Below are 26,817 nucleotides of genomic sequence, written 5' to 3'. Positions count from 1 at the left end.
ATTCGTGAAATGAGCTATTCAGAAATCTGTGATATTGCCTTCTAGGGAGGCGGAAGTTTGTGTTGAATGAGAATTTTTCGTCCTGACTTTGAGTGAGTTTAATGAACAAGAATCAGAATTTATCTTAACAGATCGTCAAGATGATTAACAGAAGGGTTGTTTGGAAATTCCGTAAATTTTAATGAAAATTCCGCATTCATAGAGAATAAAGTTAAGTTTTTTTTATGATACAACTTCGTGGTCTGCAATAAGCGCACATGAATTAACAAGCCTTCAAAAGTTCCTAACGATATGTCAGCACTTTTCTCGATATTCATATAAACAGTTCAAGTATTTAACTACTTTCAAATACATTTTATGTAGAAATATATATAGCTAGAGATGTATTTTCAACTTATATAACTTGTTTGATTCATAGACTAACTAAACGGAGAATAGATGAGACACTAGTAGAACAAGCTTCAACACCATCTGTTTTTGTAGAACATTACTAATTCGTGAAAAAAGCTCAATTGAAAAAGGAATCTGTATCGTAAAGCTGCCTCAAAAAGAATTCTGTAGTGCACCTTTTGAATAGGTAGGTACACCCATATACAAGAGGCAAAAAGTTTTTTTAAATTCAAATTCCAAAAGGAAATCAGAAATGGATTCGTGCAAGTTATCGATGAGTGAGGAAATTTATTTTCATGAAAATAATACCTGCAACGAACTTTCATCTGATTTTCTTTTGGAATCGAGAAATGAGGATCAATAATCAAATTCTGGATAGAATAAAAATTTATGAACTGAAATATCACCAATTAAAAATACAGATTTATTTCATAAATATCTAATCAATAAACTAATAATTGCATTGAAAACATTCTCAAAAACTAAAAATAATGAATTCAATAATACAAAATATGAGTATTTATACCTACTATAAAGCTCCTTCAGTTAATTACCTGGCAAATCAATTGAGGGCAAAGAACCTTTTTTCAGCTTTCCATTGCTTTCCAAACAATCACTATGAAAATGGCACTGGCATATTCTAACATGCTTAATTTGATATTTCTCCAATTCCAAAAGTTTCCTATTGCCGATGCGCTCAAGCCACACTTTTCGAATTTTCTCATCGGTAGTGATGGCATATCTACGAAAATAAAATAAATATATTCTTTTTATAGGTACTGCAAATCTTGTGTTGACGTTAAAAAGTTTTCAATTGGGTTTTGAATTCATATTTTATAATTACCTTCTTGCATCTCGATTTTCACATCCAATAACACTTCTTCACTCTTGCAGGCATATCGAAATTTATTATATTTCAAAAAGAACGTGTCAAACACCTCCTTGTGTCAGTTGACATTTCAAAGGTTTTTTGATAATAATGATTATACATTATACTTACTATTTTCATACATCTCCCCACACAAACTGCATATAAACCTGGAGACTTTCCTCCCAATAGACCGTAACGTGTATGGGAGCCACTATTCACTAGTGATCTCCATGAATGCAACGACATCTAACTATCAAATTGAAAATAATTTTTTCGTGTCCTCCTCCGACAGATGGCGCGGAATATACGAGTGGCTCATCTATTTTTTTAGTTTGTCTATGGTTTGATTTACTAATAATGAAATATTTACAGCATCAACCAATTGGTTGATGCTGATGATGATAAATATTATATTGACTCAGCATGTAATTACATGCTGACTCAATATGAAATTCTCAAACATTCAAGAATTCATTCAATGAAAATATAGTTTTTCTCTAATTCTGTGGTTATTCCGTTCATTCTTCCACATCTTGTAGAACAAAATCGTGCGAGAATATATCAGAAACGCACAGTTTTCATGGTTATATTTTATTATTATATGTTGGTACTCCGAACTTTCCGTCACGGCTTTATCTGTCAATTCATCAATTTGCCTTAAAGAAATCAGTTCTGCCAACCAACATTTTTCAATGCAAAAATCACTAAATGATATTTATGGAAATATTTCATTGATTTTAATAAAAATGCAATGAATTAGAGAAAATGATGTATAATACTCGTACAGAAGGCTCATTCTACCACTCGTTCTTTCAAAAACTCGCCACTTCGTGGCTCGTTTTTGAATTTTGAACTCGTGGAAGAATATGAATGCCTTCTGCACTTGTATTATAAATAACTATTCCAATTCTATTGCAGATCTGTTCATTTTGCCACATCATATAGAACAAACGTGCGATGATATCTCAGATCCACACAGATTAGATTTCATTATAATATGTTGGTACTCGGAACTCTCCTGCCTCGAATGTATCTATATATTATCTGTCGAATTTGAGATACATGAAGCTGTTGTGCCAACCCACTTCTCAATTCACAAATCATTAAAGAATAATTATGGAAATATTTCATTAATTTCAATAAAAATTCAGTGAATTAGAGATAATAATGTATAATACTCGTTGAGAAGGCTCATTTAACCACTCGTTTATTTTAATACCACTAGGTAATATCAATGCCTTCCGCATTTGTTTTATAAAAACCATTTCAGCAGCAAAATTCCTCAACATTTTACGCTGATAAACCAAAGCTTTCGCTCAAGCCTTTCTGAGTGATAGAGAGTTTGCAATTTCCAAATTATTTAAAATGAATGTAGTAATCATTTTATAACTCATTTCCATTTAGTATCTCACCTCCCAGATACTAGAACTGATACTAGATTAAAGTCACGCAAGCCTTTATGGATTAAAACCTTCCTTCAATCTAATGAACGCCAAATATCCTTGTCACTCTCATTAAATTGAAGATATTAATCCAAAAAGGTTTGTGTGACTTTAATCTGGCAGTTCTAGTATCTGGGAGGTAAGATACAATTGGTAATAAGTTCGGGTAGAAATGAAATTCATCCCAAGATTTCTTGACTGCAACTTGTCTACGAATATGAGGCGGCCATACGAAGAGTGCTAGCATTAGCATTTTAAGAAGAACCAGCTAAATGCTGTAAAATATTATTCCTCTACAATTTTATAAGTAAATTTACCAAGTGGACCTTGAAATTCAAAGAAGAATCAAGTTTAACTCCAAGATATTTGGGAGTATAATATTGATTCAAGACGGAATTATTGTAAGTTACTCTCTTCTTCTTCTTCCCCTTACGTTAGGACTAAGGTCCTGTGTTTGCATCAATGGTTTTCCAGGCGCAGTTGCGATGATGAAGACCAGCTTTCGTATGATCTTGAAGATGGTCGTCCAGGTGATCCAGGAGTTTTGGGTCTTTTTTTTTCTTTGCTTTCTCGACCAACTGGTCATCTGGCATTCTATTTGCATGGTCTTTCCATTCTCTTCTTCGGTTTCTTGAAAGTTACTCAATTTTCCATATTTTTGTTGTCCATGTTGTCCACATGGAATTATTTAATCTGAATGCAATACTTAGATTTGATAGGTTCCAGCTCATGAATCTAAATCATGATTATTCGTCCTATATGAAATCAAAGAAAAAATACAAAAACAAATTTCTCGGAAATCTGAGAACAATAAATCTAAAACTTGAAAGCATTTATCACAACGACGATATTCAATACAACATCTACTGCAAAGGCGACAACGTCGAAAATCCGAAAGAGATAACAGAAAATCCTGCGACGAGAAGAGCCCTTTCAATTCCCACTCTCCCTGACAAGGCAGTGTGCTTTTGCATAAAACACGTCAGAGTCGATATGGAGATGATGATGATGGATTGCTTAAGACAGGCAAATCTCGATTTTTCCACCGACAAAAAGACGCGTGTATTGTGTACCATATTTTCACAGCGTTTGTTCGGACGACAACAGCCAGCTGCAATGTAAACATGTTCGAAAGCGTGTTCCTATAGGGTTTCCTAGTTCGCAGTTGCAAAAAATGATATTGGCGTTCGGAGAGGAGAATGTGGAGTTGAGATTTTTCAGCGTGAATGGATCTACAACTATTATAAGAGGATATTTTATTGTTTCGTACTTAAATTGATGAAAGTTCAATTTGAAATCATGTTTTACATCCTCAATTTTTATTTCTAAGACAACCGTTTCTTTATATGTACTATGACGTGTTCTGGTGAGTATTACTGTATACTAATTTTCAAAATTATTGGGAATGTCTATAAATATTACCCAGAGCAACAAACAAAAATTTTTTTTTTGACCACTGGGTCAGAAAAGATTGGCCTCAGAGAAAAAATATGGACGTTGGGAAAAGATTATCATTCACGACGATTTGGTTGAAAGAGAAAAAATCATACTTCCTCCGGTACATATAAAGTTGGGCTTAATGAAGCAATTTGTAAAGGCTCTTGTTAGAATGGGTCATGTTTTGCATATATAGGAGAGAAAATAGCATCAGTTGAGCACAGAAAAACTCAAGCAGGGATATTTGACGGCCTACAAATAAGACAATTGATTAAATATCTTGCCTTCATAAAGTCAATGAATCAAGTTGAACGAGAAGCTTGGACATCATTTTTTGCAGTTGTAGAAAATTTTCTAGGCAACCATAAAGCTCAAAACTATGTTGACATGGTTAACAAGATGCTAAATAGTTTCAAATCCTCAGGGTGCAATATGAGTATTGAAATACACTATTTACATAGACCGTTTTCCAGAAAATTTAGGAGAAATGAATGATGAACAAGGTGAAAGATTTCACCAAGATTTTAAACTGTTCGAAAACTGAGAGACAAGAATGTTGCGGAAAGGAAGCTTTCGAAGTGTTAAATTCATTTGAAATTCTATTGAGAATTTCGAAGATATTGTTGAAGATAGTGTTGAGTGACTCTTTGATTTCTTCAATGTTTCTTTTTGTTTATAAGTACCACATAATATTCTATTTTGTACAACTAAAATAAAAATTTCGTATCTACTTTTGTTTACTACACTTGCGGATTTGAGTTGAAATAATGTAACTTATATTTCTCTAAAATTGTAAATCTTAAAAATTTGAGCTCCTTGGTAAAAATACGTTATTTGAATTTAGGACATCAAATTGATATAAAATCAGCTCAAAAAACCACGACACCAAAACAGCTGTTCCTTTTGTTATACTTAAAATGTGTACAAAAAATATAGTGGAGGAGACTGATGAGGTCTGGCAATTGTTGGGATCTTTAAAAAATATTCAGTAGAGGGGATCGAGATCAGGACCATCACATACAGATAGCAACATACATTACATTCAATTTCGAACCAAACATTATCATCCAACAATAGCTTAATATATGGATTAGTTAACATACACATGAAAATGTTGACAATAAATATAACATCATTAAACAAATAGGACTGAACAATTACTTCAACGATTTAAAATAAGACTTTTGTACAAAGCTCAGTCTGAAAAATCATTAAATTTAATGCATCGAAAGAGCAAATCCTCCAATAAAGAAATATATTATACTGTATAGTTCTGTTTTTTGTTGTTATTAGATACTGTTTCTTCATTATTTTTTCATTAATTTTCCAGAACAATACAGTTTTGAATGGAATATTATAATTTTGATTCATCATCAGATTTCCAACTTTCTCTGTTTATGTTTTTTAAAAAATCGAATTATAAAGGATAAAAAACACAGAAAGCTGCTGGAAATCTAAAAATGAATCGAATTCATAGTAATCCATTTGAAACATCAGAAAAATCCATAAAAATAATAATGAAACATTATCTAATAACAAGAAATCAGGAGTATATATGGTGTTTCCTAATTGTAAAGAAATATTTCAGGGGATGATAGTACTCATCAAAATAAAAAAAAAGAGTTCCAATAAACATATTTTCGAAAATGCTTTCTCATCGAATTACAGTCATCCGAAGTTTGCACTCAATCGTACATTTTCTGCGATAATGTGTGAATGCTAATAATGAGGGTGAGAAAATGTATTTATTGACTCAAAGTCAAGAGTCATCGAACTTAGGTCCTTCAGCTCATCTTATATTGATTTCAATGGAAATTTTGCCAAAGACGCAACTTTTCACGGCAAATCTTATGCGGATTATATTTTCTCTACAATAAAATTTAAGGAGTAGTTTTCTTAAAATGAAGGATAATGCATGAAACTCATGTTGATATTTTTTTTTGATATTCGGGAAAACTATTTGTAAAACCAGTATCCAGTAATCCTCACTTGAAAAAGTCATGATATGACGAAAAACGAAGAAATAAATGTAGCGGACTTAAAATACTGTTTTTTTATTCTTCATAATTCAATTATAAGAATTATCTAGAGATATCATAATATATGTAGAGTTATTACTATTCAAATTTCACGTGTCTTTCCAAAACAACGATTTTAAACAATTGTGAAGAAATAGATTCATATATTAGTCATAATCTACCAACCAGTTAACAACAAATTATCATTATTCAAGGTTAGTGGAAATGGGTTGTCCGAAAAATGACGTTCTATTTCACTATAGGCTGTAAAAATAGCTTATCACATGTCCCGACTCATTGTGCAATCAGAGCTGGAACCTCCCTTCCATTATTCAAGTTGAGTCATGAATAATCTTTTCGATAGTTTACCTTTCTCGCATATTAATTTATACCCACTATCTTGTGTTAATCGCAATCTTGCCTCAAGATAATGAAACTCGATGTCTTTGCTCAGTGTTATATATCTCAATAATCATCTGCCAGACAATTTACACAACTTCGTTACGATAGCGTCACAAAGATAGGATCTTTGATAGTGAATTTAAATCTGCTACTTGAAGAAAAAGATTTTATCTAACTTCATCAACGTTACTTGTTAAGTCCATACTCGATTAATCTGTTCGAATAATCTCGAAGAAGTGAATTATTTATTGAGGTTTCTCAATACTCTAGAAGAAAATACGCGAATAAAAGACCTTCGATAACCATTACGTTCAATAGTATGAATATTGAGATACAAGTTTATACAGGGTGTTCCTAAATTGAAGGTTCACAGGAAAATGAGAGATTCCTTGGGTAATTCAATAAAAAAAGTTCGATGAACATGGGCCCGCAAACGCTTTGTTTCCGGAATACAGGGTGTTTCTTATAATCCTACTCTTCTGTGATAATTACAACAGTTTATCGAATATTTATTAATCTTTACTATGAATTGGATAAATAAGTACAAAAATAGCAAATCACATGATGATGAATTTAAATTGGAATATATATGCTAAATTTTAGTTGAAAATCTTGTGTGAGGAAAAATATGAAAATTAATCAAACTTTAACAGTCCTGTATCTCAAAAATAAAACATTTGTCCATTTTAAGAGGACCTTTTTTCTCTTAAAATATTATCAGGGATCCCTCATTTCTGTTTGTACCTCCAAAAGTAATTTTTCAAAAAACAATTCCTGTTAAAAATGACAACAATTTGATAGAATTACTACAAAATCAAAGAGACAAAAAAATGTGTACTCGTATATTCCTCACGCAAAATTAGTCTGTACCTATTCCAACGCCAATTTGTGTACATTAAATTGACAATTTTTGTTACATTGAACAACCTTTTTTTAAGAATGTAATGCCATAACCTTAGGCAGCGTATTCTTCATTATATCAGAGCTTCTGAAAATGAATTTTAGATCAAGGCAATGTTTCTACCAATTATTGTTGACATGCTCATTCAGCACACATGATTGATAATTTCAAATAAAGTGCAAATCAAAAAGAACTCATATTCGAAATTTCAAAGCAATCATAGATTGCTGAAATGATATCGATACCAGAAAAATCCGGAAAATCGTAAGTGAATAAGAGAATTTGATGCTAAATATCAGAAAGAGGAATAAACTCAAAATGAAAAGTTTTTTTTATCACCCAGCAACCTTAAGAATATGGCATGTTTAAATCTTGTGATTTTGCATCGCTATTCAGTTCAAAGAACACGGATTATGATGTTGATAAGATAAATCTCTTATCGAAGTGACGAATTTTAGTTGTGTCATAATCCCAGATTTCTGTTAGGAGAATGATAAATTGGTAACCGGATCACATGTCATAAATCTAATGGATTTAAGGCAAAAGAGGAAATGTCATCCACAACATCTCGATATGTATTTCCTGATTTTCATTCTGCGAGTGCCAAGTGACCGAACACGGACCGAACAAAATATCATTATTTTTTGCTTCGAAATAACTTGCGCAAACAATATCCTGGACACGTACTACATTTGTTAGGGTATTTGTGACGAATGAAATTGTGAAGTAAAAAGTTCGCGACAAAATAGAGTTAAAATCGTGCATGAGACGTGCTTGCCATGAAAAAGTCGCATCATACAAACATCCATTTGATACTTCTTCAACATTGTTCTATTTTATAATATATTGCTTGCTACGTTTTCAGTTACAATTTTTTTAATCTTGTGCTGTACACTGAAACACGAAGGAAAGTTTTCGTCCTGTGAGTTTGGAACTATCGGTATTGCATTTTGTCGAAATGAAACATAATATTGAATTCCTAAGTTTTTGTCACTAACTGACAAAGAAACTGCAACACCCAGAAGAAGTAGTTTAAATTTTAAGGTTTTCTTGGTGAAACATAGATTGTATAACAAGGAATAAATGATCGAATTTGAAGAAAAAAATCGTGAAGGTTTTATCATGTGAACAATTTTTTTTACTTGAATATTGTAGTCATTTTTTACAAGTTTTTCAAATTTTACAACAAACCCGCTATTCGAGGAGATCCAAAGTCGATGTTTAGTGGTTGTTAAAATTCTAGAGCACTTGTACGCGGAATTCATTGGCAGCTAAGTGAATTTGAATAAAGAGGTCGAATTATTGGTCTACAGGAGGCGGGGTTGTCATTTCGAGAAATCGCTAACCGTACGAACAGAAATCCAACTACTGTTAATATGAGATGTTGTCAAGCGTGGTTTGATAATGCCCAAAATCGAAGAAGAGTAGGCACCGGACGTCGAAGCGGCATAAATGAAGTTCAAGATCAACGTCTAAGGCCATTAGAGACCGATTTGCGATAACTCGATCTTTGACTGATGAGTGGTAAGGAGAACAAAACCATCCTGTTACTGTCCGAACGGTGTACCGCCGGATAAGCTCTTTCGGACTGCAACATTATTGACCCCCCATCTTGTGTTACCTCTGACGGTTGAGCATCACCGGCAACGATTACAGTGATGCAAAGAACGTCAACATTGGAATGTGGAATGGCATCTGGTCGTCTTTTCTGATGAATATCGATTCTCCTTGGGTGCACATGGTGTCCGAAGATGGTTTGGATGACACCGGGGAGAAAGACCGGACAAAATAGTAGACATGCAAGTAGGTCATCTTTAGTCTTTATTCGAGGTAACATGACAGCGCTGCGTTACCTTCAAGAAATAGTGGAGCCAAATCTTCTCCCTTACCTTAACCGGCTCGAGAATCCAATATTTCAGAACGATAATGCCCGATATGTTGTACCAAAAAAATTAAGATTTGAACAGCTCCTTCTGGGAGTTGCAATTTCTTTGTGACTTAGTATATATAGCTCTGAGACTCCCTGCTATAGTAGAAGCTTTTTTCTGCGAAAGAATGGGCATTATACCGTTCCTCTTAATGATTCAACCAGAACTTTTACCTGTGACTACAAAACCTATGGTGTTGCATTTTTCCTATATGTATTTGAACCAATAAAATGATGTTATTACCAATATAAACTGCTCTCTTGCTTTCACACAGCACCGCACTGTATAAGGATGTAAGGGAACAGGGTAAGGATTGAAATGGAACAAAATGGGACTTATACAATGCAAACTGACCTTCTAATGAACTGTAATCCGAATATATTTGAAATGTCCGTGAATGTAATCAAAACCGTTTTATTAAACACCGAAAACTTTATACTACCAACCTTTAACTATTGTTTCCGATAACCGATACATCTCATCATTTCTATCTATCAAAACATACGTCTCGATTTCCCAGAATCCGCGACGTTGCCAAAACTAAACATTATAATGAATCAAATGTTAACATCGAAAATCTCAAATCCATATGTTTTAGATATGGATTTGAGATTTTCGATGTTAACATGAAATATCAATCCAAATCTTCTCGCAAAATTTTATGCAGATCGCAGCATTCGAACCGTAGATAATTCAAGAAGAAAATTAAAAAAGAATTTCTCAATATTTCCGTAACAAGAGATCCGATTAGGATGAGATTTCGTATGTATATCAAAAATAGCAATTTGAAGCTTAGTGCAAAATTTCGTGTCGATAGCGTCATCGAAACCAAAGATAAATTCCACCGAACATGAAGAGTGGAATTTTTCCTACCTTTAAGGAATTAGAAACGTTCCCGAAAAAAATAATTCATAGGACTTCTCATTGCAAAGTTCGGAGTTAAATTACTTCCATCGATCGGAGCAAGGTAGAGCGGTACCGTTTTTCCAATTAGTAGTAAGTGTTTCGTGATGTTTGTTATCTGGAACTATCCTTATATAAAGTGGGTATATGAAACGAAAGCTCTCGCTAATACACAACCAGAGCTTATTAATTATTGCAAACATCGACCTCTTTATTAAATTAAAGGAGATATACCAATGCCACCAAACTTCCCTACCAACTTTATATAAGGAATGGTCACGTGAGTCACGCTATTTCATCCTATAGTTACACACAAGTCTCTTCCATTCAGCTAGGTTTCAATTCGATACGATAGCGTCATTCCGTATACAGTAATTATGTGGAAAGAATATAAATTTTTCATGCGAGCCTATGGTTTGGGAAATACAGCTTTCGGATTTTCTCCTTGTTGATATGGATTATTGATTCGCGACTGGAACACATCAAGGCTTCCGTTTTGTTCGATGAAAATCGTCCTTTTATTTTCTAAAAATACATCGCAAAGAGATTAGCTCATTTACATGTGGAATATAAAGGATATTCCAATAAGAGGTTTAATTTTGACATGCACCGATCTGGGCCCCTGTCATCTTTTAACATTTGCGAAAGAAAAACTAAGCCATTACTAAAAATACAACGCATTGAATTGTTGAAATTCACCAGTAAAATGGTGAAAATTTTGCTGTCACATGATGCAACTATTATGCACGTTGCAATTCATGTTACGCTACTGAAAGTTGCAAAGTCGCGGTGATTTGTCAATTCATCGCACATGATCGGTTGGCGATGAATGGGTTACGGGTGCGTGTATCTACAGAAAGAAATACTAGCTGAATTTGAGATTTAAAATTTAATTTATCAGCGAGAATTGTATTGGGATCATCAGTAAGTGTTCACATCAACATTTGCAAAGTCGCGGTAATTTGTCAATTCATCGCACATAATTGGTTGGCGATTAATAGATTACGGGTGCAAGTATCTAGAGAAAGATATACTAGCTGAATTTGTGATTTAACATTTTATTTATCAGCGAGAATTGAGTTGGGATCATCGGTAAGTGTTCACATTAACATTTGCATTCAATAAGTAATAATCCAACAGGAGAACTTATTTCGAAACAGTATTTTTTTTTCGAGTCATCTATCTTATAGAAACATATTTCAGGATTGTGAAATCATTTTAAGTGTCAAATAACTTCAACAAAACTCATTCTCAAGTTTATATTATGATAAATATGATTATTTTTTTAATAATTTATGGTTAGAAATCCGAGAAGGAACTGTAAATTCAGACTAACTATATAACTAAAACCTATATGGGACAATAAGACGGTTTAACCCCTATTTCTCATTTGTTTGAGGTTTTCTAGCTCCTCTGATACGTTGTCACCAGTCACCCTGTAGAACAAACAACCTCACTAACATCGAAAACTTGGTACCTCTGTACGAAACTTGTTTTCAAATTCAAATCAATGTATATTTTCAGTACGAACAATACTTAGATAAAGAAATGGATCTGATAAAAGATATAAATTCTGAAAGGTTTGCAATTTCCATATATTGAAGAATATTGTTATACGGCTATCCTACCCAACATTGGAGTTTTATTTTATAGCCGGAATTTACCAATGCGCCAATATACCTTTCCTTTGATGAGTTGTTTTATATGCCTTGATTTTCTTTTATATCGATCGAATATAAAATGCTACGTGATAAGACCCGATAAGGATACAGAAAATCTCGGGTAAAATGAATAAAATCTGGATTCGGGAAACGTGAACTTGCAATGAAGGGAAATAGCATACAAATTTCATCATTTGAATAACATAATTTGCAGTAATATCCAAAATTCCTATTGTATTTCTATTTTTCCAAGAATAAATGAAATATTTTTCAAAGAATAGTAAGTTGATACTGAAATTTTATTTGTAATAAAGTATGAAGATATTTCGTAACTTTCTGCTGAGATCCTTTTATTACTTTACGAATACCGTTTTGGCTCATTTTTACGGTTCACCTGTAGAAGAAATTTAACTTCTGAAATAAAATCTTTTGGAATAATAACTCATCTCATATCACTACATGGGATATAAAACAAAATAACCCGATAACAAAACGAACAACTGCCGTAATCTTTTAAATGTTTTCTGTGAATGTGCTTAAAAGAACTTCGTAGTAATAGGGGAAAATAGCAATTGCTTATTGAACAAAATTCATTGCTTTTATCCAAAGACTTATTCCTGCTCCATTGGATATGCAAGATATCCCGAAATACATTTCATTTAAGGCAATTTGAAATTGAAGTCGTCTAGAGTCACTATGACTTTGATTATTGACAGTTTGCTTTCGATTAATGTCAGTTTGAAATTCAAGTTGCCAATTTGATTTTGATTTATGCCATTTTGATTATGATGAGCGCCAATTTGAACTTGAAAAAGTATAGATATGGCATATGCGCATTTTGTGGTTAGAATTTGCTCCGAGATGCATTCTTATACTCGCAAATATCTTGGAGTTGAACTTGATTCTTTTTTTAATTTCATAGTACACTTGGGAAATTCACGTTTGGAATTGTAGTCGAGGAATAATATCCTTCAAAAAATAGCTGATTCTTCATGAGGTGCTGATGCCAGCACTTTTCGTACGTCAGCTTTGGGATTGGTTTTTTCTGCTGCTGAATACTGTTGTTCTGTTTGGTTCAATAGTCATGTTCATAAAATTGATGAACATCTCAACGTTTATATGAGAATTATCAGTGGAACTTTTAGATATACGCCTTTACATTGGTTACTAGTGCTATCACGTATACTTCCGCCTCAAATTCGTAGACTTAAAAAATCATGGGAAAAATTTCATATCTACCCGAATTTATTTCCAATTGTACCTTACCTCCTAGATACTACAACTGCCAGATTTAGGTCACGCAAACCTTTATAATAATATTAATAATAATATCATTTATTATTAATTAATATTATTATTATTAATTAATTATTGATTAATACCTTCTTTCAATCTAATGAAGTTTCCTTAGGGAAACTTGGTGTATTTTGAATCGACTTAGGACTGTAGTGGTCGTTACAATAGTATGATCTTCAAATGGAATTCTATTGAAAGCCCACTATGTGAGTTTGGTGTAGAAGAGACCATTGACCATTTGGTGAATACTTGTTCAACTTATAAATTTCATGGTGGTTTCCGAGTTATCCATTCAGTTTCAGATTCTTATGGGTCGTTTACTTTGAATCAATATAATCGAAACTAACATTTATTACTCCTTTCTGGTTTTTTTCTATATTGTTTTCAGATTTAAATAAAGTCATCAATCGTTGGTGAAGAGATAGGATGAATAAGATATTGTTCAGATGAAGAGGAAGCCCTTCGATAAAAATATGTCAGCTCATTCTGTAAACAAATATACAAACCAGTCACTGCACCTTTAAGGGAAGACAGAGTTTTTGCTGAGGTTGGCAAAATAAAATTTTGCCACCGTGCTTTCCCTAATTTATACGAATTTTCTTCAAAGGACCTCTGTTATTCCTCTCAAGCATATTTTTGATTTCATATGAAAAAATATATTTCATTAATCCCTCGTCAAATATACAAACGACGTTTTGTCGATTGCATCAAAGAACGTCCTGCAATGTTTAAAAGTACGACTGCTCTATTTGTAAGACCATAGTAAAGAGACAACGTGTTTCTTAAAGGGCAAAAGTCATCTTGCATGAACTGACTTTGCACCCCTACAATTAGGCGCCTCGGCAAAATGTCCGATATGCAGCTCCTGGCGGCGGCTCTGTATCATATTTGAAATGTATGATGGCCCGTTTACATTTCCTTCGCAAATACCTACTAAGATTACATCTACACATGATTTGTTGTTTGAAGTTGATAATTTCTTGTATGTATTGCTCTCGAAAGAATTTCATTTTTTGACGTATTATCTGAAAGGACAATAACTTTGTTCTTCTTTCTACATTCAACAAGCAATAAGTCACGATTGAATCTGCTATTTAATCAAAGAATGGAGTGATATTTTCGCACAATTCCCAGCATTCGTTCCCGGTTCGAAACCCCTTTTTTCTCGTATCCAGCGAAAAGGACGAAGTCGTTCCACGCTCAGAGCGGTTTCCGGCGAACGGCCGGAACCGCCCGGAGCCAGCAGAATCATCGCTTGGAGCTGGAGGGGGTACGGAGTAGGAGCAGTTCCGTTCGCTTCGCCCCGGCATAATCTGATCACATATCGGACTTGGAGTGGCATCCACATCGAGTGCAAGAATACAAAGATTTCAATTTGGGCCCGAAATTGCCTTTCAATAAAAAGGGGATGAGTGCATGAACACTGAACTAGATTGGCGGCTGGGCCGGGTGGATGGGAGGATGCTGATGTCGACGACGACGACGACGTTCGTGATGTCATTGTGTCTGACAAGGTTCGGAGTTTAACGGTTCAATCGTTAATTCCTCGATGGTGGAATGGAAAATCAAGGGGATGAAGGTGGTTTTCCGATGGAATTGGAGAGGTGGTTGTTCGATTGAAAAGTATTCTTTTCGTTTTTTTTTTCTATTCAAAGTAATATACGCTTCGACGGCTGAAGTCATAAGCCGAATAGACAAAGAGGAGATGTTGATGTGAAAAGAACAACTATAAAAGATGGAGCATGTTGAGTGATCGCTTCCATATTCAAATTTGTTCGTTTAGATAAATGATTTATAAATTTTTTATCATTGCTGTCTTCAGAAAGGACAAATAGTGTCCGAAACGTTGGCAAAATTGTAAATGATTTAACATCAATGTACATTTCAAATTATTCCAAATTCCTGTTTCCATCTCTTCACTGAAAATGAAACGATACATTTCGACAACGCATTGAAATTGTTAAAATTTACTACACAAATACTTAAGCTCTTTTGGATCGTCTGAAGCACCTTCTCGGCGGGCAATAGTAAAACAAGTTGTTGGGACAAGTTAGTGATGAACACTTAGTTGAGAATATTGCTGCTGTAGTCTGTCGTGCTGAAGAAAACCCATTTTTGTCGATTCCACGTTGATCTTGGAAATTAGGCATTCCACAAACTACATTGCACCGTATTTTGCATAAAAACTAATAATTCGCACCTGAGGAGAGATCATCTCCCACATCACGCATGGTATTCCAAGTCTAGAATCCATTACCACAAAAGAGGTAATGTAAACAAGGTAACCGGCAGAAAATTGAAAAACAAAGTTAGGTCACTATCAAAATAAACGGCTCATATTGAAACCAGGGAAAATCAAAATAAAGTCTCATCATACCGTCCTATAAGCTTATTGGCTATAATATCGAAAATTCTGGAAATACTTCTATTGAGCAGGATAAATCTAGTTACCTCCGTTGAATGGATCAATTTGGATTTCGACAAGGGCACTCAACAACTCAGCAAACACATAGATTAACAAGCGTCATTAATCAAGCCCTCGAACAAAAATTGTATTGCACCTCAGAATACCTATTTATAAGCCAAACGTTCGATAGAGTGTGGCTTAATGGATTATTACACAAAATTAAGACAATTCTTCCACTTTAGTATTATCCCTTCCTAAGGTTATATCTCACAGATAGGGAATTCAGAGCCAAAGTAGTCGAAGCAAGATCCAGAAAGGCAGGAGTTCCTCAGGGAAGTGTCCTTGGCCCATATCTATATTTATTATATACTTCCGATCTTCCAACATGCTCAGACACAACTTTTTGAACTTTTGCTGATGATACAGCTGTTTTAGCCTCTGATGAAGATTCCTCAACTGCGACTAAGCTAGTCCAAGACCACTTGAATATACTAGTGACATCGACAAGCAAATGGAAAATTAAGATAAATGAAGAGAAATCTAAACAAGTTTATATCACTTCGGGAAGGGAATCCTGCCCATCAGTCCACATTAATTATAAAATAATACCTAAGGAGAATCAGTCAAATACCTAGTTTTCCATTTGTACACCCGTCTGACTTGGAAAGAGCACATTAAGAAGAAAAGAAAACAAATCGATCTCAAACTCAGAGAAAAACATTGGATGTTGGAAAAAAGATCAAAACTCTCATTAGAAAATAATATATTGCTGTACAAAGCTATTATCCTACCAATATGGTCCTATGGAATAGAAACTTGGGGTTGTGCTAACAATTCGAACGTAGCTATTATACAAAGATCTCAATCAAAAGCTCTCCGAATGATGGCCAATGCACCTTGGTACATAATAATCAAACGCTACACGAAAATCTAAGAATACCATACGTTCATGAAGTCACGATAAACAAAAGCAAAAAATATCATACAAGGTTCGAAGGGCACTTAAACATGCTTTTGCAATCACTTCTATCAGACAACCAGCCAAGAAGAAGAAGATTATGGCTAGCTGACTTACTGAAGAACTAGAAGATTCTCTCAATGGAGGGGACTACTATTTCTTAAATGTTAATGAATTTGCTCATAGAATGTATGTTCAATTTGCTGATGAAGAATTAAATGAAAAAAAATATATAATGATGTCTTAAGACTCTAATTGAAAACTTTAGTGTTTCATGCATCATCAAACTACTTCGACAATAGATTATGCGGTCTCCTCGAAAGTGAAAAATGACTTGGAATTAAAAAATTTCTCGTAATAATGAATATTCAAAATACCCACGGTAAGTTTGTGGACCCTCAGCCGAAGAACACTCCATGAACCACAACCATTCGACTGTTAACGAGACGACCTGGATTTTATGGTGGAATTCCACGGTTTATTTCTCCAATAGCATTAGCATTTATACCCCGCTATGAGATTTCGTATAATTGAAAGAGAGGGGACAAACAATAAACCCTAATTCAAAAATTCAATCTCGCGTTACAAGCAGTTTGAAATATAATGATGCGAAATGAATTTTTATGAGGAGAGAAAGAAAAATCAGGGTCTTTTACTGCCCCATAAACCTGCGCTGCCAAACCCTTCCTCTGGTTTTTTACTGCTGGAGGAACACCTTTTCCATGGCGTTTTACATTCACTTTTTCTATAAAAAAATATCGCCTTTTTACAGTGGCATTTGAGAATCGTGACATTCTTGAAAAGATCTAAAGCAGGATGATAAATCTGCCGCAGGACATTTGCGAGGAGCGTAGGCCTTACATGAAATATAGGAAGTTGGCCCTGGGATGAAAGTGAAGCCTTATATCACATTTTCCCGAAAATGCTGCGTAAGAAATTTTTTACGAGTCTGCATAATGTTTTGCATTGATGAACCATAAATTTTCATGACTGGACAGCAAGAGAATTTAAATAAAATGGGGAAATATAGAACATTTCATTGGAGGCCTGAAGCATGGGTATGAGATATGCAGTTCTTTCTTTTTCTCGTGCGTTGCGCTAAATAACCATTTTCTCTGATCTGCGATAACCAAAATAATCACTTTAAATCCCTAATTTATTCTGAACGATAGGAAGAGAATAGATTATACCTTATCTTATGGTAATGAACCCCTCAAGAACAGAATGAAAACCAATTCATTTAATCAGATCAAAATCAAAAAAATGTATCAAGTTAGTTACTCCGAATGTGAAAACGAAGACTCTTCCCTATTTCCATATCAATAAATTTTCCTTAACTAAAGTAATATTGAGGAACAACGAACTGGATGAATTTTGTTATAGAAGTTTTACGAATTGAATGAATTGGTTTGAATTGTCGTTCAATCCCTCAACTGACAGAGACAACACGAAATCAAATTAATCTTAGTTTGCTTCTCTGTCGAATTGTCTTTTACCAATCATGTATTTTGTGACAGAGAAACATGTAGCATTCATTATTTTCTCCATAATATTAATTCGACTTCCATTTATTGGATGAAATATGTTGGTAAGAAGAATGATGGTTAGAAGAATAAAGCAACAAATCTCGTTCATACGTAGTTTATCGATTCAATATATTGGCTTCGTTATGAAACGTATTAGAATTTTCGGTAAATTATGGTCATTAAACATGTGATACTAAATTCAATATATTTACCAATAAGCCCTTAGATTTAGCTATTGAAAATATATTTGATGAGAAATAAATGGATGTTTATTTCATTGTGAAAAGTCATTAAGGATGAAAAACGAAAATAGCCATTTGGCCGTCACAGCTACGTTTGTAGTGCCATATCCTTTTCATTGAATTTCAATGATCAATTCGCACATTTGTGGCTGAATATGTCCTCGATAACTTCACGATTTACATCTTTTAGGTCTTAAATCAATTTTGGAGCATTGAAAGAGACCTTATCTTTCACATGCCATCAAAGAAAAAAAATCTGAAGGTGTTGAATCACAAGGTCTCACTAGCCAATTATAATCACCTCTACGAGAAAGCATAACATGACCAGGAAACTTTTCTAGCAAAATTGCGATAATTTCCCTGCTTGTGTGCAATGTAGTACAGTCTTGTTGAAAATGAACGTTATATATATATATATATATATATATATATATATATATATATATATATATATATATATATATATATATATATATATATATATATATATATATATACTCCATATAATTCAACTACACATCAAGCATGCACAAATATACAACATTGTAAATTATAATGGATAGAACTTGACGTACTGTCATACAATTTATCTACTTCTATTGAATTATATATTCATTATTCAACTGCTTTTGAGTAATTAATATTATCTATTAACAAACAGCGTGAGTTATAATAACTCACTATAAGAAATCGGAAAAGATGGATCTGTGCTTCTATACTTCTCTGCTTCTATTCGATTGGCCGAAAGGGAGCATTCTATTATTATTATCGAGGGAAGGAATGTCCGAGGGAATGTCACTTTAATAATTTTGACGTTTTCAAATTAAGTTGATATCTAATTATTGTGTGAATGTTTTGCTGAAAACGATTAATTAAGATAGTGAAGATGAAATTTTATATACATTTCCAAAAGACAAGCAGGTAATGTTACCATACAGAATTACTTGCCCGAAAAAAATATAAAGGAGTTTACAAATTTTTTTTTCGATTGGTGAAGCAGTAAGAACATTAAGTCATCGTTTACAGGGAAGGTTTTTTGGTATATTTTAGTGCATTGTTATAGGCAACTTTTAAGGTTTTTCAATAAAGTTCTATTTCGTATTCTGTACTCGATTCGAACTAGCCGAAGCTAGTTCGATTGTGATTGACGACACTAAGTTTTCATCTTCTTGTACTCGGAATCGAGCACAAATATTTACTTTCCGTTCCTTCTGTCTATATTCTAAGTCTGTATTTATTTCTTAGTATTTATTGATATAGTCGTAGATAAAATATAGAATTCAACTTGCGGTAATGGTCATAACTCACTTGATGAATTACAGCACTCGCCTGCTCGTGCTGCAAACTTCATCTGCGTGAGTTATGACCTACATTACCGCTCGTTGAATAATATACTATTAAAAAGTACAGTACTGATTTTGCGAGGTTTTCTGTTGGTCATCCCCAGGTACAAATTTTCAAACTTTCCAGACACGGGAAATTTTGCTTCACATAGAAAGCGGCTGGGTAATTCCACAATTCCTGCGTTCTGCCCGGTTAATCCTATTAATACTATCTCCTCAGAGAGGAATCTCTAAAATCCGCTCATTGAACCCCTTGGCAATAATCATCTGGAGAACGGACTAATTATTCCAAGTTATACAGTTCTATAACTGTAGAAATTTCCGGCCAACTTGCAGGTGTTTTTCCTCGCCTACGCAGCACACTTTACTTCCCGGGATTTTAATACATAAAAGGCCATTTAAAAGTTTTAATTGCGTGCCGAGTCCATATAAGATATTAATCTTTCGGGGGAGAGAGAGAGTAACATTGTGCTATTGAGAAAGTTTTTTCAGCATTAAAAACTCATTACTCCTGTTTTCCGAATGCCGGTTTCTAACCCTTGAAATCTTCTTCTCGCTTCAGCTTCTCGAATTCACCCCCATCTTTCAACGGAGTGAGGAGAAATGTTCAGAAAACTTCCCGAAGAGGTAGTATCAATTATACTTCGTTTGCTGCGAGAACTGAGCCAACTGATATTTGACCGAATTAATTAATCTTCGGTGGGTTTAATGATAACGAAAGCTCCTTTGAAAACAGTCGATCAGAAGTAATTAAATACTGTATCAAATGTGACTAAAAGAGTTGTTGTTTTCAACAGATATAAATAATTTCAAATATTTAGTTTTATTTCACCTTCTCAATTAGTCCAGTCGATACCTATGTGTTTTTTACAAGAAAGTTTTGGGAAATTATTGATTTCTTCGATTTTATATGTTTTTTGGGGTGCTGGATCTGGATCTGAAGTTTGCCACCTAATTTTCGTGCTGAAACATTTGAAAAAATGCAAAAAAAGGTTTTTTGCATATAAATAATAAATATGTATAAATTTGTTTGTGAATTACATTTTCATACAAATAAAAAAGAACATAAAATTTCCTACAAATTCCTCTCATTGAGTTTTTCGTCTGATAAACCGTTCTAGCACGTAATATATGAAGTTGAATATTTCCCTCCTGTCAAAAATTCTATGTATTTGGAGAACAATTATCGAAAATTACAGCGAATATTTCCCTCCTGTCAAAAATTCTATGTATATGGAGAACAATTATCGAAAATTACAGCGATAATTGCATTGTAGGAAGCGAAACTGCACTGCGATAATTGTTCTGTTCATAGATGCATAGTTTCTATGCATCTTACACAGTTCGAATCTATGGCAATTCCATTCTACATCAGTTTGACAAGTGATGTAACCGTTTATTCGGGAAATATTCCTCCGAATTACACTCGTGCATCAAAATGACGGAATATTTCGCATTCCAGCGTGTTTTCTTTGAAAAACTGCATTCGCTCATTGTCATTTTTGGAGAAAGAGCCCTCCACCAAAAATGAAAATGAACTCATGCAGTTTTTATGACAACACGCTGTCATGCCAAATTATCGGTAATTTTGATGCACTTGTGCAATTACTTACGAAAATTGCATTGTAGGAAGCGAAACAGCACTGCGATAATTGTCCTGTTCATAGATGCATAGTTTGTATGCATCTTACACAGTTCGAATCTATGGCAATTCCATTCTACATCAGTTTGACAAGTGATGTAACCGTTTATTCGGGAAATATTCCTCCGAATTACACTCGTGCATCAAAATGACGGAATATTTCGCATTCCAGCGTGTTTTCTTTGAAAAACTGCATTCGCTCATTGTCATTTTTGGAGAAAGAGCCCTCCACCAAAAATGAAAATGAACTCATGCAGTTTTTATGACAACACGCTGTCATGCCAAATTATCGGTAATTTTGATGCACTTGTGCAATTACTTACGAAAATTGCATTGTAGGAAGCGAAACAGCACTGCGATAATTGTCCTGTTCATAGATGCATAGTTTGTATGCATCTTACACAGTTCAAATCTATGGCGATTCCATTCTAAATCAGTTTGACAAGTAATGTAACATGCAGTTTTTATGACAACATGCTGTCATGCAAAATTATCGGTAATTTTGATGCACTTATTTATGAAAATAGGCATATTTTACTGTCTCTCCAAAACCCACTTTTTGAGGTAGTTTTGATTTCTTCGATTAAGGTGAAGTGGGGTAAATGTGACATATTATTTGAATAGTTCATAAAAAAAGCGTTATAAGTAACACTTTAAATGAAGCTAAATATACAAAAAAAATTTGAAATCTTGTTGGGTAATTTAAAAAAAATTATGTCGGTATATCACAATTGCCCTAGAATTTGAGGTAAATGTATCCATAATTTTTAGCTACCTATGACTGAGTTATTTGGACAGGATTGGGGTAAATATATGAAGATCTTTATTGAATATTTAATTTTGTACAATATTAAAATATTTCAGTTATTAACAAATTGATAAACTTATTTCAGTCAACGCAAAAAATGTAAGATTTACTTTAGCTTCTTAACAAAAAAAAGTAAATACGAAGTAAGCTGAAACAATTATATCAATAATAAACTTCATATTTTGATTAAACATAATTTTTTTCACTATTAGGATAAATTGTAGCCGTCAAAAGAACATTCACAATATGAAAGAACCCCGCCTATTCATACTTGGGTTTGGTAAAACCAAGACAATATCATATTGCTGAATATTGTGCACGTCCTCAACTTTTGGCCACGAAAATGTGTTGCTCGACATTTTTGCTAACTTGGAATTTAAGCTTATGTTACTGTTATTTACTGACTAGTAATTTCTTTTGGTCTAGTGTTTTGGTAGTTCGCTTGCAAGTCAAGAAATTTGGTGGCCAATCTCAGATTCAAATTCATCAAACATTTAAAATCCAAACTACCCCGAGAAGTGAGTTTTTGCAGACCTATAAAATAAGCCAATTTGCAACTATCGTTTGAGCTAGAACAATTTATCGGTCAAAAAAACTCAATGAAAAAAAGTTGTAGGAATTTTCTCCCTTTTTTTTCCCTTTTTTTTTCATTTTTCAATGTTACGTCACGAAATTAAGTGTCAAACCTCAGAATCGGATTCAGCCCCCCAAAAAAAATATATAATCAAAAAATCAAAACTACCCCAAAACATTCCTGCGAGGGGCCCTTGTGAGAACAACTTTACTGGACTAAATATCGAAATAAAAATCATAATGAGTATTCATCAGAGTAAGTCCAGTCAATCTCTCACTTCCCAATGTCCCTACCTTCGTTTTCAATCGTTTGAAGGAAGAATAAGTTCCTTCCGCCATGACTGTCGATACTGGTAAGGTACAAAATATTTTGAGTAATATAATATAACTGCATATCATATTTAGAAACTACCAATAAGAGTGCAAGCTGAAGAGTTTCATAAAATAACCTCCTGTTATTGATAATAATCTTACGTTCTTGTTGATTGTTTGCTTTTTTTGATTTACTCACGAACCCTAGTCAATCTCTTCGCATCATTTACATGGTACCAACCTGAAAAGAAAAAAATGAAATCAATTCATTGAAATTTAAAGCAAACAAAAGTTTTTGTTTTTATATTAGGACATTAGGTATATGCATATACAAATATTACAAATTTTTTATAGAAATTGCATCGGCAAGAATACATGTAGTTATGTTGAAAGATTATAAATTAATAAATATTGAATGGATAAATCAGGTAATACATTAAAATCTTTCATTATTCATCTGACTCAATCATTTTTATATGTAAAACAAACGGATAATTCAAAATATAATTTCTCATCCCGAACTCCTTCATTCAACGTTGAACAACAGATGAAAAAACGGTAACCGTTATATCCACAATGACTGAAAACGGAGATAATAATTCTATAGTGCTCTCCGTTTCCGTTTCTGCGAACATTATTTCTATATTGAAAAAAACACCAAAGCTCCTCAACGCTGTATAACATTATTGCCCTGAATGAAATCCACCGGAAAAGAATCAGTACATAACCCTATAAAAAATAATCATTTTGTCGCTTCTCCGCCTTAAGACCAGAAGCATCCAAAGGTTCTGTTTGATATTTTGTTTTCTTTATCGTACACAATTGAAGCTACTTTGTCGGCTTCTACCGGTGAAATCGACTTGTTAAGGAAATACATTTCAGCCAATAATAATATCAAGGGTCTCAGAGTTTCCAGGAATCTTTCACGCAGAGCAACTCTGGAATATGCAATGAACCTACTGTGTGTTATCGACTTGAAATATAAAAGAAGAAATTAGGAAAATTCCTACTGGCTCTACAATCGTAATAATTCGAGATTTCTAGTTTTTCATAAGGCTTTTTGAAACACTGTTCGTGTTTCTATGGTTCTGGTTCTTTTTTGTGTAGGGTATCCTGTATACATAAACTTCAGAAAACACCCTGCGGTTTCTACACGTATAAGCAACAAAAACCCAGAAGGTAAACTATTCCTCAGGTTCTACAGAAAACCTACCCACACAGATAGATATCTGCTCAAGGATTCTGATGACAATCCACAAACAAACAAGGAGTGACCAATAAATATATAAATATAAGTTGAATACCTTAAGAAAGAATTGAATCAATTATTAGAAATTTTCTTATTCAATTGTTATAGCACGAAAGCAATCGAGAGAGCATTGAGGTTACCTCGACGGCGTCTACCATGAGAGAAATGGGCTCCATAAATTTCCAATGAGAAAACATAGTTGCCTTGTATATCATCAGTGACCAACAAGCTAGAAAAACTTCTTGAAAAACATAACATGTAACATATTTAAAAATCAAGACAGATACTTTGATAATTCTTGAGAAGTTCTGGAGATGAAATTGATCCCCCTTATAAAGCTGATATATAGAGGAAATCTTGTGATTGTGGATTAGTTTTGAATGGTATAATAGTATTAAAAAGTATTAAAACTTGATTTCAGAACACACCGTTGCCGTTTTAATCAAATGGATGAATTGACACTCATTGACGGACATAACACCTTATTTTCTAAAACAGATATTTTCTCAAATATCAAGAAATATAAAAGGCGAATAAATAATGAAGCCATTGAAATAGTGAAACATTCAGATAATACCAACAGAAGAGAAGAATCACCAACTGTTCATAGCGCCTGGTTACCTAGTTACCAGCAAAAAATTGCAAAAAAAATCATACCTTGCAGAAATGAAGGGAATGAACAACACACCTCCGTTCCGTCCTAAGTCAAACTATTTCGTTTGAATTAAAAAATAAAACAGAAAAACCAAAAATCAGAGTCAAAATGAACAACAAAGAACTGGAATAGAAATATGAAGGTAAATACCTAGCCATAGTATTAGACAAAAACTGAAAAAGACTTCAAATCAAGAATCAAAGGTCATCTTTACCCCCTTATCAACAACAAAAGCAAACTTTACAAAGAACACCGAATCAGAAAATGAAAATCAATAATAAGAACGATCATGACCTGCGGAAGTGAAGTACTCGCTGCACAAACGGGTCCTAGAAAGACTCCACTGTAAAGCACTTGCAGAAGCCAATAACGCCCCCCTGGTATACAAGGAAAGATCCTGACATGACCAATAGACCATGGAGAAACGTCAAATCCAACAACTGAAACAAGCAACCAACTAAGACTCAGATGAAAAAAAAAGACAAAAAACCAAAGACTACCATAAAAGAGACAATGGAAAATATACAAGCAAAAACCCAGAATTTGAATCACAGAAACAATCCAAAACCAACCCAGCATCACTGAATATAATGGATAAATAAATATCGAAAAAGCCAAAGAAAATTAAACAAGATGATTGCAGCGAGAGAAGTAATTCTAGTTTGCACATGCAACGAAGATACTACTACTACTACAATCGACATTCAGTTCGGAAAAATCGAGTGACAATCTAAGATCTAGTAAGATTCTAGTGAGGGAAACATCAGGTGACTTATGACTAGACCAAGGGGAAAACATTCGGAAATTACCAATTCTATTTGAAGATTTTCATTGAAAGCAAATATACATAATGAATAATTTGTTTTATAATAGTTCATTCATCCGAAGCATTTCACATGAACATGATCGCAATACACTTTCAGAAGAATCATTTCAACCAACTAATCGAAAATAAAATTAGAAAGCAAATACACTAAGCACTAATTGCATCAAAGAGGAACAATAGAAAATGAAATAAAAATGTTGCAATGGACTAATACTTCTTCATTAAGCCATTTATATTTCTAAATGTCCATCAACTCTTTCTCCTGACCAGATGTAAATATAAAACTTCAACAACCTGTGATATTTTTCCTAATGAACAGGGATTTCCTCCTCGATGCTTCAGAGTGATATTCAAGTTTATCGTTTTACTCATAATCCGTCAATTTTCCTTTGGCAATTTCAAATCGATCATCAGAAAATTTCATCCCGACATTCATAGCGCACGTCAGTGGCACAACCTACCAACGAGGCGAAACTTCCAAAACAACCTAAACTCGCCGAAGAAATCCAGGCTCATCTCCGCGAATCAGTTCGCTCGTTACCATAATAACGTCGCAATAGAAATGACAAAGGAGAAATACATCACTGCATTCCCGCTGATAACTCTCCTGGCGACAGGATCCAGGGGAAAATATACCAACTGACAAAGAGACTGCAACACCCAGAAGGAGCTGTTTAAATTTTAAATATTTTTTTTTGGTGAAACAGAGATAGTATAGCAGGGAGTAAATAATTGAATTTGGAGAAAAAAAACGAATGGTTGTTTGCAATATTTTTCAATGAATATGTTAATAATGTGTTTGTCCACCGCGATTATCTATATACTCTCCAACACGTCTCGGCATTGATGCAATAATGTGGTCTATTTCTACATGAAGGATACTATCCCAAGCTACTATGTATCAGAGCCGCCAAAGTCCGTAGGGGCTGTGGTAAATTTCCTAGACTTCTACCCATGATGTCCCAAACATGCTCTATGGCGAAAGATCGGGGGATCTGGGCGGACATGGTAAAAGATTCACATCGGT

The 26,817-nt window shown here is 33.8% G+C and overlaps 1 protein-coding gene and 1 long non-coding RNA gene across 7 annotated transcripts in view; both read right to left on the bottom strand.

Annotated features, from left to right (window-relative positions):
• The window catches only part of LOC123680608 (RNA-binding protein Musashi homolog Rbp6), a 980,242-nt gene that overhangs the window by 525,746 nt on the left and 427,679 nt on the right, over nt 1-26,817 (bottom strand). The gene's annotated exons all lie outside the window — the stretch shown is intronic.
• LOC123680612 lies at nt 801-1,327 on the bottom strand. The gene is made up of 2 exons (XR_006747540.1): nt 1,235-1,327; nt 801-1,132 (listed from the first exon to the last, which is right to left on the bottom strand). It is a non-coding gene; the product is annotated as an uncharacterized LOC123680612 (long non-coding RNA).

This window comes from Harmonia axyridis, chromosome 5, assembly GCF_914767665.1.
Source record: "Harmonia axyridis chromosome 5, icHarAxyr1.1, whole genome shotgun sequence".
Taxonomy (NCBI): Eukaryota; Metazoa; Arthropoda; class Insecta; order Coleoptera; family Coccinellidae; genus Harmonia; species Harmonia axyridis.
This window is presented reverse-complemented; position numbering and strand designations above follow the sequence as displayed.